The following is a 12,653-nucleotide window of genomic DNA, read 5'->3' as shown; positions in this document are numbered from 1 at the left end:
TTTGGACGGGGCCCTGGCATTATGGCAAAGATAAGCCTAATTTAAAACAAATTTGATTTTTTTACTCGTAAGGGGGGTGTTGGATAAGTTTAAAACTTTGTCTTGGTTGTTCAGATTATTCAAATGGCGCTATTAATCCTAATTTAAAAGGATTATTGAACTTGCTGTAACAAGTTTGTTGGGAATTTTGATCACGCTAATTATAGGGGGCAGCAATGTTCGGAACAGAATGAAGTTTCAAAAGATACCTTTATACGTGGTCCGTTAGTGAGGATTGGCGAAGATTAGATTGATTCCATTATAATAACCCTGCGTAGCACGAAGATGTTCGTTTCTCGTATTGGTTATTCTTTCTTCCAGGAACGTCTGTGTGTAGGATTGGAAGGGGTTTTGAATTGCAGAGTCCATCTCCCGCTCCGTCAAAAATTTTTGGAGTACTTGTTCTTTGGGCAATTCTTCCACAAAGTTTTTTTGGTTTTTCAGCCGTGTAGTCCTGTTTCAGATTCTTTTTCAAACTTGCGTAACCTTGGCTTGACTTCGAAGGTGAGTGAAGATCCGTGGAAGGCGGTTGAATTCCATAATGGGCTGACAATGGAACTGGGTAATAGTGTTCCGAAACAACAGAATTCCTCTAATAAAAGGACCCATACCAACCACCAAAAATGTAGAGAGAAATACTATCTTTCAGAGACTGGCCCTGTCTCTCTCTTCAGGTGTATGAATGATAAAAGGTTTACAGAAAAGGTGGTATTTATCCCGAGAGATTCGTCCACACGTTAAGCCTCCAATTTAGGTCACCCCCGCTGATATCTTTCCTTTAATCTTCTTCAGCGTTGGTTGAGAATGAACACTGCGTCCGAACGATGTCCTTTGATGTCCATTCCCTTTTGAGATGTTCAATTACCTGGCTTCTCTTTTTTAAGGCCGATTCATTTCATTTGACCTCTTGTACCGGCAAAAGTTGCTTGCTATAAATTACACGTGACATATTCCATTTTTTCTATTGTTATGGGTTCAATTTTAGGATTTTGAAAAATTCACGTTCTGTTGCCATACGCTATGCTGACCGTTTGTGTTGTTTAAATCTCCCGGGAAGTGATTTACCTGTAAATCCGATTTTTGGTAGATTGGTCCAGTCCTTTTTGGCATTTGGGATCTATTGATACCCCCGAGTTTTCTTTGGGCCGAAAAATGTCTTTTGTTTTTGGACGTTTTTAACAGGGATTTGGCCTAGGTATTTGGGTAGGTAAATGCAAAGGGTTGGATTTCCCAGGGTTGTGAGTTACCTTTTTTCTTAAATCGTTCTCGCAGGTGGGGAAAATTTTTTATTTTATTGTGGTGTGTCTTCTGGTCTTGTGGTCTTTAGGGGGTCGTAGAAAATTACGTTGTGCTTTTTGAATTGCTTGCCAAATTATATGGCAAGGATACTTTAAGATTGAAAAAGGGTTGCTTGCGAATTTAGTGCAAATTAATTCCCTTTTTCCAGGAAATCTGGGAACAAATTCGGTAAGGCTCTTAGGAATAGGGTGCTGGCTAAGACTATCTTGATGTATTGTCATGATAAAGCTAAAGAGTGAATTATATGAAAGTGAGAACCGTTGGTTTTCTGTAGATGGTAATTTGTGTTCTGTCGTGTCTCTGAAGTATTAAAACAATCTTAGGCCAATTTCCCTGTTAACGTCCACAAAAACGTCGCCCAAGAGACTCGGTTAAAATAATGGATCCCATGCCCGGACTGTGAAAAACATCTTACCAAATCGGATTTACAGGTAAATCACTCCCCCAGGAGAAAATTAATACAACCAAACGGTCAGTAGAGTTTATGGACAAGAGAACTCGGCTGTTTTCAATTTCATATAATTAACATTAATCCAATAGATAAACTGGAATATGTCACGTGTAATTTATAGCCGCAACTGCCGGTAAAACAGAGTTTCAGGATGATGGAAGCGGCCTTAAAAATAAAAGGAGAAGCAGGTAATGGAACATCTCAAAAGGGAATTTTGGAAACCAAATCGACTTCGTCCGACGCAAGTGTTTCATTCAACAACGATTAAGAAGATTAAGGAAGATTCCTCAACGGGTTTGACCTAATTGGCTTCCCCCCCCCCCTTGTGGACGAATCTCTTGTATAATACCACCTTTTCCTTTAAACTTTTCTTTCTTCATATACCTGAAGAGAGAGACAGTTTGGTTCTCTGAAATATAGTAACTTTTCTCTCTACATTTGTGGGTGTCTTTTTATGGGCTCCTTTTATTAGATGAATTCTGTTGTTCGGACCACTTTTACCATCATTGTCACCAATTATGGAATTCAACGCATTTCCACTATTCTTCACTCACTTCCAGAGTCAAGCCAGTTTTCCCGCAAGTTTGAAAAAGGAACTGAACCGACTTTTACACCGCTGAAAAACCAAAACACTTTTGGTGGAGATTGCCTTCAAAGAACAAGTTACCGTATCCAAAAATGTACTTGATTCGGATATGGACTTTCTGCCAATTCAAACCCTTCTCTATCAGACACAAGATTTTCCTGGAGAAAGAATCACCAATTTACGAAGAAACGACATCTTCGTGCTACCGGCAGAGTGATATATGGGAACTCATCTAATCTCGCCTCCTCACTAAACGGACCACGTTTATAACCAGGTTATCTGATTTTCATTCCTGTTCCGACATTGCTTTTTGCTATAATAGCGTTGACTTTTCATTTCAACAGACTTTTACGCAAGTTAAATAACCTAATATATATAGCCATTGTAAAATAATCGTGAACCAACAAGACAAAGTTTTAAACTTATCCAACACCCCCTTAACTGTTAATCACATTTAGTTTAATTTAAGGCCTTATCCTTTCCCTAATGCCAGAACCGCAAAACAACACTAGACCTTCGATTTAGTGGCCTTTGATAAATTCAATATCTTACAAAAACTACAGGGCCGTGAAGAGATTAGTTTTAAAAGGAGTTTGTTACCTAAATGCTTTAAACTGACCTTCATGAAGAATACCCTGTTTCCCAAGCAAGATTCATGGATCGCCACCACTCGCTAAAAAAGTTAGATGTTATAATAAGTAGATCCGCGCATAGACGGAAAAATGGGTAATCTGGCAAAGACTTCTACCCGCCAAAATCAGCCCCAGCTCCTTAGCGACACAAATACTTTACGGGAAAACTGACAAAATCACCTCCAGAACGTCCCACAGAATTTTTTCGGAAAGTTAAGGCTTAATTGGCCAAGACAAAAAGAGTTAATTGAACTATTAGGGAGAAATTTAAGGTATTAATCCTAATACCCTACTTTTATGGTCTTCCCAAAACTTCACAAGACAATTTTCTTCTCAATTCAAGAACACTCTTTCATGCGCCGGAGCTTTCAATACTAAATTTCTAAATGGTTAGCTGGCCTCCTTTCTCCTTTTTTTAAGGCCACTTTTTCTCCGTTCCCACAAATTTCAACCATTGTATACTTTTGTCAAAACCAAAATTCAGAGAAGCACATTATACCCCAACTCACACATAAAGCTTTTAAGCTTGACGTAAAAAAAAAGCACTCCCCCCTATTCACAAAGTACCAGATTCAGGACGTTCTTCCGTTTAAGGAAAAATTATCCCCTATTCAGATCTGTCCCTTTTTCGAACTTGACAAAATAATAATTTAGTTGAATATGTGTCATCTAATAACGTATTTTCAATTCGGGTAATCCATTCTAACAAGCCAAAAATTCGGTGTAAGTATCCGGGTAGTTCCCTTTAAGTCCTATGTAGCCCAATCTGTAACCTGGAATTTTACTATTGAAACTTACCCCAGTAATTTAATGCCAATAAAACCGGCAAAAAACATGCTGTGGATTGAAAGATACGTGGAAGGACATTACTAACAATTTGGGGCTAATAGTGGGGTATTTTAATGAATTCCTTTCTCAAAGTTAAACGCATTAGTGCCCAGCATCAAATTTAAAGTGAATGGGAAACAGACAACAAAATTCCTTTTTCTTGATGTTTTTAATTAGCAATAGCAAACGACCAAGAATTACAAAAATTACCATTCAGAAAAACCAAACGTTCTCCAACTTTTTCATATATTCCATACTTTATCACCATGACCCCCAATAACTATCAAGAAATAGGTCTAAGCCAGCAACTATTCCTAAAGCCTTACGATTTGTTCCCCGATTGTTCCCTGGAAAAAGACTTTGAACTAAAAAAATTCCCGCAAAAAGCAACTTTCCCCCATCCTTTAAAGGTAATCCTTGACATTATAATTGAAAGCAATTCAAAAAGCCTCACGTAATTTTCCCTTACCGGGAAAACCCCCTAAATACCAAGACCCAGAGACACACCACAATTAAAATTAAATAATTCCCACCTGGAGACGATTTAAGAGAGTAACCTCACCCAAATCCCTTGGGAATCCAACCTTTTGCATTTACTCTACACCAAATACCTTAGGCCAAATCCCTGATTAACGTCCCAACAAAACAAGACATCGCCCAAAGACTCGGGGTGGGTATATGAGATCCCATGCCCAGGACTTGAGTGACCAAGTCTTACATCGGATTTTTACAGGTAAATCACTTTCCCCAGAGATTAATACAAAACCCAAACGGTCAGTTAGGTTGTAGTGGAAACAAAGAACTCGGCTATTTTATTCAATCATATAAATGAACATAACCATATGAATAAACTGGAATGTTCCAACGTTGTTAATTTATAGCAGCAACTGCCGGTACAAGAGTCAAATGATGGAATCGGCCTTAATAAAAGAGAAGCAGGTAATGAACATCTCAAAAGGGAATTGGACATCAGACATCGTCGACGCAGTGTTCATTCAACCAACGCTTCAAGAAGATTAAAGGAAGATTATCAGCGGGGGTGACCTAAATTGGCTTACTTGTGGACGAATCTCTTGGTATATACCACCCCTTTTCTGTAAACTTTTCTCATTCATATACCTGAAGAAGAGAGACAGCAGTCTCTGAAATATAGTACTTTTCTCTCTACATTTTGGTGTTTTTATGGGCTCCTTTTATATATATATATCTATAAGATATATATATATATATATAAATATATATTATTATATATATATAGTATATATTATATTATATATTTCTATTATTATATTTATATATTCTTTAATTCACGCGCCACACATATTGCTTCAAATCAGTTGACTTCCTTCCTTCAGAGTTCGCTGAAATGAACTAAACGAATCAGGTTGGGACTCCAATAATAATAACAATAATAATTCTCGTATATATGAATCATTTAGCGAGTTCCGAAGCGTATCCAATATTTGACTGTGAAAGATTATCATAATTACAGGGTTGGTGATTTTTTTTTCTAAATAAAAAAAATCTGTGATTTATTTTATTTTTTATTTGTTTTTTTAGATGTTTTTTCTATCCTTTTTTTCCCTGCAAAATGTATTTTAAGACAGAATTACTATTGATATATCTTTTAGGTCTCCAGTTCTGGCCTAAAGTATGTATATACTTGCAATTTTTTATACATCAAAATAGATGCAGCACAGTTATGCTTTAAGTTTTTATTAACCTCCAACCCATATTTTTCAATTTTTTTGCTTTCAAATAGATAAAATTAAAAATCATGATATTTTTTTTAGTGAAAAAATCAAATATTTAATAACTTGATTAAATCAGTTTGATTTAATCATCGCCATTCCTGTATATTTATGAATCATTTCGTAGGATTCGAAAGGCGGTGCACCTGGAAGAAAAAAGGCGGGAAAGTAAATCCCGTATTAAACGGTAAACAAAGACGAACTCGAACGCTCGGAAGAAAATCCACGAACGCCTGAATTCTTACCGCTTCTTCTTCTTCTTCTTCTTCTTTATCAGTCCTTGCTCTCGTTTCCCCTTCCTTCCTTAATGTTTTATCTGCATCCCCCTATCAACCCCAAGGCGTAAAAGGAGCTGGGTTAACTAAAGCAGCCTTAGAATAGCCGAGCCGGAAGGTAAATATATGTAAACTCGATAGGAAAATCAGTTTGTTCGATTAGCACGGTTTCCGAGCCACTGGGCGGAAGAAACGAATGGCCTCTTGAACATTCATGGTGTTTCCTTAAACAGAGAGAGAGAGAGAGAGAGAGAGAGAGAGAGAGAGAGAGAGAGAGAGAGAGAGAGTATTGGAATATAAGGAAGATGTTTGAAGCATTTGTCAAAATAAAGAGAGCTATCATAATGTCTATATTCCCTTTTCTTTGTATGTTTCGTCTTTAAATGTAGCATGCAGTCGTCTATACATACACTGTTTGTGTGTGTGTGTTTGAGAGAGAGAGAGAGAGAGAGAGAGAGATAAAACCCTGCTACAAGAGAGGGTCTGACATCACCAACATTAGTAACAACTGACTTCAATTCAATCAGACTGCTATACACCAAACTGACATTTCCTCCTCCCCCATCCCCCATCCTCCCCCGTCTTACTCTCTCTCTCTCTCTCTCTCTCTCTCTCTCTTCTCGCTCTTCTCTCTCTCTCTTCTATCTTAGTATTTGTCTATCTGTATTGGTTCTCACTCTGTGCGTATTGCACCTCTGAATACAAAAACAGGCTCCCGTCATTAGTCTTGGACGATAAATGGGGGTAGGAGCTTTGGCAGTCTTTTTCGTATTGACCGGAACCGTTTGGTCGAAACTCGCTCTCTCTCTCTCTCTATTCTGGATCTCAGGATTTGTCTTTTGTTAAATGTGAAATTTTGTGAAACACTATTCGAAGTTATCAAATTCTCTCTCTCTCTCTCTCTCTCTCTCTCTGGCTGAAGGGATAATTCGACTGTCCCCCATGTTTCCATACAACAAGACTTAGGTTCGAGTCCTGCCCAGGCTCGAGGCACTTGACATACTCAATTGTCTCTGGTTGTAAATTATTCCCAAGAAAGGTGAATTATATATCAATTAAATATATATAATATATATATATGTATATATATATATATTATATATATATATATAATTCCTTTGTTAATGGTTGGGAAATAAAGTCGAAACCGGTCAGGACCTAATCCCAGTCGTATTTCCTCACCTGTGTCGATGTGTCATGGACGAATCACGCGTTATTATACATATACTGTGCGTATGCACAGACATGCATATTTATACAATGCATTTTTCCCTCAATATCTCTACAAGAAACCCCATGTCCTACAATGAATTTGCATAAGCACAAACGCAGTCTGATTTCACATAACGGGACGCATTTAATTACACGGGCATCGCATACAAATACAAAATAAACGAATCGGAAACGCTCTTGGTATTCAGGTACAAGCATTCGTACACATAGATAACATATATTAATACAATTTCCTTGAACCTCCATCAGCGCGCACATAAATGCACAGACATAATCACACGCACATACACACACGCTCGAAGAACCGGACACAAACAAACAGGCCAATCAAAAAAGGCAGCGATTGATTTTCCTTGAAAGAAACCCAACCAGATTGTTATGCCATTTTTGTATCACAAAGGGACACAAAAGGCGGAGAGAAAATAAGAATAAAAGACCTGATAGCGAGCAGAGAGAGAGAGAGAGAGAGCTGTGGAGGGGTGGGAGGGGGACGGAGAGGGAGAGGGAGAGGGAGCAGGGGCTTTCTGATAAAGCGTTGTGTTGGTTTGTTATCAGTGACCGATGGCTGCCTGAAGGTTTCCCCATCCATCCCCCTACCAGGGGGAGGGGATGGGCTGGGAGGGGGTAGCAGCGTTTATGGAGGCTGAGGGGTCAAAGTTATTCGACCCCTCTGATCACGGCGAGGGGAACATATCGCTTCCCCCTTTTTCTTTCTTTTGTGAGTGACCATCTCGTCGTATTTTCCTTTTTTTTATTTATTTCTTTGATTTCCTCTCTCTCTCTCTCTCTCTCTCTCTCTCTCTCTCTCTCTCTCTCTCTCTCTCTCTTTAGAGGTTGTTCTTATCAGCAATTAAGACCCCAGTATCATTTGTCCGATCTGTTTTCTTGCCCCAATAAAGTCGGACGCTGGATTTCAAGTGTATCTTCCTGCCGATTCTGGGAAAGGGATACGATTACGTGATGCACTAATTACACACACAAAAAAAAAAGACGACTCTCTCTCTCTCTCTCTCTCTCTATTGGCTGATATTTTCATTTATCAGTAAATGTTTCCATTGTGCTTTATCATCGCTTATCGAGATGAATATGTTTCTATCTAACAACCCCCACCCCCCCCTCTCTCTCTCTCTCTCTCACTAGTTGACATTTTTCATTTATCAGCCGATATATTATCTTCCATGTGTATCATTTTCGCTCAGTGATCTCTCTCTCTCTCTCTCTCTCTCTCTCTCTCTCTCTCTCTCTCTCTCTCCTTCGTCCGCGGTCGCAGTGTAATGCCTGGAATAAAAAGTAAGTCAGACAAATGGCCCAGCCCGGAAGCAAGAAATTGGGGGCTGTTAAATTCTAAGTATCTTCTTCGTCCTCTTAATGCGAATGATTCGTTTAAAGAGTTTCACTTGCTTTCACTGGACTTTCTCTGTCTCTTTGTCTGTCTGTCCCTGTGTCTCTGTGTTCATATTCCTGAGAATGAAGGCTGCGATCGTTCGCTCTGAAGAGATTACTTCTGAACATCGTATCTCAGGAGGACTTTCATGTGTTCGTTTTATTCAGTACATTTTTGTTTCTGTTCTTTTTGGTCGTAATAACAAGAGAGAAAGGGAAAATTTATGCTTAATTATATATATATATAATATATATATATATATCTGATATTATATATATATATATATATATGGATAGAGGAAACTTAAGATTATCCACGATTGTCTCAGATGCATTTTAAAGTAATTAGGCTTGGGTCCGATATATATATATATATGATATAATATATATATATATATATCTATATATGTATTATATATATATATATATTTATATACATACAATATTATATTTATATTTGTTTGTTTATTATATATACTATATATATATATAATATATATGATATATATATATATATATAATATATATATATATATATATTATATGATATATTATATTTATTTATATTTATTTATTAATTATTATATTATTTTTTTTTTTTATATTATATTATATTTAAGAAAACTAAGATTATCACGTTGTCCTCGTGCATTTAAAGTAATTGGCTTTGTTTTTATATTATATATATTTATATATATATAATATGATTAGTATTTATATACTTTTTATATATATATTATTTATTATATACAGGGGGGATACATTACATATATTTAAATATTATATATACAATTTATATATTATATATATATGGATACATTGACTTTTTTAGATATCACGGTTTCGTATCTTGGCATATTAATTGGCTATTGTTAATTTTATATATCATATATTATACTATATATATATTAAATTTTACTTTAGTTGGAATTAAACGTGAATAATCAAGGGGAATTGTAACTAATTATAAGTACATATGACCCGGTCAGGATTCAAAGTCCTGGAAATATATAGATTGTGACTAAAATTTCATCAGTTACTCACTAAAGATTTGAGAGATCAAAAATGATCACTTCCTGAACGGGGAGTTGACGTATTAGGTCAAGATTGGCCTTCTCGATACTCGTCCACACTGCTAGGGAGATGGACGTCCGGTTGAATTTGATGGATAGGTGAATAGATAGATGGAGGATTGTCCTAATTTTTTTTCCTTTTTTTTTTTTACGAATCTCAGGACGTTTTAGTACTCTGGGAATGAATCTCACCCTTCTCTCACCCCTATTCATCTTAACTCAACCTTTCTTTCATCATCCCCCCCCCCAGCCGGGCCCCACTTACTCCCTCCTTCCTTCCCTCTACCCCTCCCTCTCTCTATCTCCAACCACCTCTTTATCTACAACCTCTCCATCCCTCTTCTGTTAGTAACTAGATTATCCTGGAAGACCTCCCAAGTCTCTCTCTCTCTCTCTCTTCTCCGTTACAGATCCGACAATGATTCTTGAATGTAGTTCCCTCTCTCTCTCTCTCTGATAGCCAGAAATTTATCTAGATGCACCTCTCTCTCTAGCTACAAAATGAAAATGCACTTATAGGTTATAGGACGGTTGTCACACATCTGATCAATTACCTCTGCTTGGAGTAAATTATTAAATAGATTTTAGTCTTCCTTCGTGTTTTCGGTCTTTGCGAAGGTGGATTCAGCCTTGTAAATGAGTGTAGATGATTGAAGCAGAGATTATTTCCGTAATTGTGGTCAGGCTACACAAGTATTCAGCCCAAAGAAGCCTCTTACGCAAGCACAGGTATATCTGAATCATTCATACAACATTTGTCTAAATATTTGTCTGCGGAGTACGAATTTGTAACGTCTTACAGCAACATGGACCATCGTAAGTTAGCAGTCAATTTGGAATAACTTTAGAACATTCGAGAGTATTATTATTATTATTATTGTTATTCAGAAAAAGAACTGTATTCATATGGAACAAGCCCACCACAGGGGCCACTGACTTGCAATTCAAGCTTCCAAAGAATATGGTGTTCATGACGAAGAATTAAGAAGAGGTAAAGGGAAATAAATACAGAAAGAAAGAGAGAAATATTTAGGTGTTGTCAAGGGTACTTTAATTATTGCAGTGGTTCCAGATTTCTTGTGGTTGTCAATCAACAGTATGTATGCTGATTTCTGATGAAAGTGGCGTAGTTTTATAAGTCATGACATTTGCTATCCTGTGTCTAAGGGTACTTCATATTATTTGTTATTCTCTCTCTCTCTCTCCATCTTCATTATGCTCACTATGGTTGTTTTTATTCTTTCCTTGTACTTCTCCCTTCACTGTATAAATGTTGTATCTTTCTAGACTGACTAAGAACTATTCCTGACTGCCCTCCCTCCCATACCTCTTCTCCCTCCCCTCCCTCACAACTCCCACCTCATTCCCTCCCCGCCCTCGCAACCCCCACCCCAGTCCCTCCGCGTAAACCACACCCCTTCCACCGACCAAGATGATGATGATGAAGACGAAGTAAAAAAATAGCTCTGTGAACAAACAGCGTTATATCCTAAGTGTTATAGAGCGCGTAGAGTCACCCTCTCTCTCTCTCTCTCTCGAAGTGATCCTTTTCCCCGTTGCCTGATTATGGACAGTCAGGCAGACACCGACGCCAAGGAGAGAGAAGAAAAAAAAGATGGATTTACTACTTAGGAGAATTGTTCCACATTACTCTATTACTCTTCAACGCCGCCGGAGTTATATTGAGCAGTTATAGTCTTTAATCAAAGAGTTCCTTCGTGACCTGACAGGGCTGATGTAAGGTCATGGACATGTAGGAAGTCTTAGGAAGTCCCGGAAAGTCTTAGGAAGTCACAGAAAGTCTTGGGAAGTCACAGAAAGTCTTAGGAGTCGCAGAAAGTCATGGGAAGTCACAGAGAAAGTCGTAAGAAGTCACAGAAAGTCTCGGGAAGTTGCGTGACACGAGGTCACACCCAGAAAGGGACGGGAAATGTCGAGACAGGGAGAAGAAGTAGAAGAAGAAGAAGCAGAAACAGAAGAAGAGCGGAGAGGTCAATTAGAAAATGAGGGCAAATCAGTGTAATGGACGGAGGAGCCACGGGGAGTTATAAATGAGGATATTAACGCGGGGCGACGCTGTCCATTTTCCTCGCGTCCATAAAAACAAGCGACGACGGCGCCGTAATTGGATTAGATAATTTGTGAATGAGCTGCTGATCTCCTCCTCTCCTCGACAAGGGATGGGATGCGATGTGACACCGGACAAACGATGCGCTCTTTTGGAGACGCTCGCCCCTCCCCATCCCCCCTCTCTGTCTCTCGATCCTAATACACGTAATGGAAGGTGTCCTCTATCCCTCTCACCCACTCCCAATCTATACCTTCCTCTCTCCCTCCCCCCTAAACAGCCCCCACTCCTTCCTTCCTTCGCGTTTTCTTGCAACATAAGGCGATCTCTCATGTTTTGTATTAAATAAAGAGTGTTTCAATTTCCTTAATAGCTTCCCCAACCCCCACCCCCTGAAAGGTACGATTAATGCCAGTCTGTGTGTGTGTTTGTTTGTTTGTTTGGTTTGATCCTTGATAGGTAAGGTTATTCTCGTCTCGTTTATGAAGAGGTGTTTTAATTACTTGTTGGCTATTTAAGAAAGAAATCAAGGGAACTTCTCATTATATATAGAGGGGAGTGAAAGGGACTAGGGAGAGGTGCCGGTTGTTTTTACACAAAGGTCTAAAAACCGCTGAGTACCCCTGAAAATATCTTATCATTGTTTTCCCCGTTTCACCTCGGTTAAGAAAGTGTCATCATCTTCATGTGACCACAATCATACTCAATTTACCATCCTTAAAAGAATAATTCACTTTGTATTTCCTACCATGTTCTTTGGAAACTCGAGTTTCAAGTCGACGCCCCCTGTAGGGTTGTTTCGTATGAATGGGGTTTGTCCTCTGAATAATATAATACTTTTTTTCAGTCCACTACATCATTCCGAATCAAGCGCCTATTAAGTAAAGGATCTCCGTTCCTCTCTATGATAATTGTTGTTGGTTACTTCTACAGATACCATTAATATTTGTGGAATTTAGTATGTATTCTTGAGATTAAAGATGATCAGTCTTCTATGCGTAACTTTCAAGGCCTTATAGGTTGCCCTCTCGTATA

At 38.2% G+C, this 12,653-nt stretch overlaps 1 long non-coding RNA gene across 1 annotated transcript in view; it reads left to right on the top strand.

The window, feature by feature from the left end:
* The window catches only part of LOC135201694 (uncharacterized), a 170,338-nt gene that overhangs the window by 117,264 nt on the left and 40,421 nt on the right, over positions 1–12,653 (top strand). The window lies entirely within an intron of this gene.

The sequence above is a fragment of the Macrobrachium nipponense genome, chromosome 28, assembly GCF_015104395.2.
Source record: "Macrobrachium nipponense isolate FS-2020 chromosome 28, ASM1510439v2, whole genome shotgun sequence".
Taxonomy (NCBI): Eukaryota; Metazoa; Arthropoda; class Malacostraca; order Decapoda; family Palaemonidae; genus Macrobrachium; species Macrobrachium nipponense.
The sequence above is the reverse complement of the archived record's forward strand: the minus strand, read 5'-3'. Positions and strand labels throughout refer to the sequence as shown.